Here is a 1,871-nt window from a genome sequence, read left to right as displayed (position 1 = left end):
CACTTTGGATTTTATGTATCTCGATATTAGAAGTAAAGGTGACTAATAGATGAAGTTGTTCCGCCCTAATACCCATTTATTATATGAATTCTCACTCATTTTCTGTTGTACTCACGAACTTTTAAGTAGTTAGAATAAAAATCACTTTTAATCATTGTTCTCATTTATTTTTGTCAACTAGAATCCAGAAATAATAAATTGAGCATTAAGGTATAGTTCTCGTGGGAAGATAATCTGGACTCAAAATGTCTACTTTATTTCTTGTTATAATCCGTCCACTTGCGGGATAAAAATTAACAAGAAGTTCAGTCAAACCATTCAAACTGACTCTGTAAGATACATCTCAACGATGACTCCAAAACTCGAAAAAGAGAAGTTTTAACATACGTACAATCAACATCTTTACCTGCTTTTCAGATGGCAGTACAAAATGTTCAGGATGGCTACCCGATGTGGTTTGCTCGCAAAAGCTTGCCTAAAACTGCTTCTTCTACCTGTATTGAGGGGGATTTCTATATTTCGGCTAGTTGGCATACAATTTGAAGCATCAGCGAGATACAATATTGTCTTCGGCACGGCCATGATGTGGTTTCAGACCTTCTACTACACACACCATCTTTACATAGTCTTCCTAGTATTCTTTTTGTTCCATGGTGGAGACCGACATTTTTCTATGGTTTTTCCTGGGGTTCTTCTCTTTGTCTTGGATAAACTACTCCGGATCATACAGTAGAGGCCAGAGACATGCATTCTTTCTGCTCGAGTCTTCCCAAGTAAAGCCATTGAGATGACTTTGCCGAAAGACCCCAGTATGACTTTATATCCTCTTCGACCCCAACCCAAGTTTTGAAAGTGTATTCTCTTTTATTACAAAAGATGTATCAAATCTTAGAACTAACTCGTGACATCTAAACCTGTGATTTAAGGGTTGAAGTATACACCTACAAGCGTGATTTTCTTGAAGATACCAAGCAAGATACCAAGCATTTCCAAGTATCAAAGGCATCCCTTCAGCATAACTTCTAGCTCCAGCACCATTGAAAACGCCATCTCAATCACTATCAAATGCGAGGGACAATGGACAAGTTCTTTCTATAATCAAATTCATTCTGAAAAAGATTCAGATTCAGATTTAAGAAAATGTATTCCGGTTGCAACTGAAGGTCCTTATGGACCTACCTCAATGGATTTCCTAAGGTATCAATATCACTAACAGAACATTTTGGAATTGTTGTCTGCTTATCTGTATATAAATGCAGCAACCTGATTACTTTTTTCGGATCACTGAAAATTAATGCAGGCACGACAATCTGATTCTAGTCCATGAAGGAATTGAGCTAACACCGTTTCTAAGCATTTTGCAAGAAATTGGCTTCAAACTAAACAATGGCAGAAATAGATATCCAGCCCAAAAATTCCTCTACACAGTAAAAACTTCTCAAGAAATTTTCTCGTTAGATCCAATTCTACCTCGGCTTCTAGACATTGAATAATTTCATATAAAACTAAAAGTGTTTGTGACTTGGGAAAACCAGCCTAGTACAACACTAAGAGAAGTACTTAAAGACTTATCTGACATGAATGTAGTAAATTTTCGCACAACATGTTCAAGTTATGCAACATATGGACCTAAGAGTTTGTTTAGGGTATGCCTTAAAATTAGGCTTTGGATTCTTCAAGATTACGTATGAGATTTAGAAAATCAATTGAATCCAAAATTAAGGAAATAAAATCTGGACTCCGAATTTTTTTTTCCTTTTACGTGATTTTTTCTTAATTGTAACCTAACTTCTTATCTTTTAGGACTCTATTAGGGTTATGAATGCGGCCTGTAAATTAAAGGCTCATCTGTTAGTTTTATGAAGCTTTTT

The 1,871-nt window shown here is 35.8% G+C and overlaps 1 pseudogene; it reads left to right on the top strand.

Annotated features, from left to right (window-relative positions):
• Window positions 1-439: 439 nt before the first annotated feature.
• LOC111381355 lies at window positions 440-1,863 on the top strand (annotated as a pseudogene).
• The last annotated feature ends 8 nt before the right edge of the window (window positions 1,864-1,871 follow it).

The sequence above is a fragment of the Olea europaea genome, unplaced genomic scaffold (assembly GCF_002742605.1).
Source record: "Olea europaea var. sylvestris unplaced genomic scaffold, O_europaea_v1 scaffold2295, whole genome shotgun sequence".
In the NCBI taxonomy this organism is placed as follows: Eukaryota; Viridiplantae; Streptophyta; class Magnoliopsida; order Lamiales; family Oleaceae; genus Olea; species Olea europaea.
This window is presented reverse-complemented; position numbering and strand designations above follow the sequence as displayed.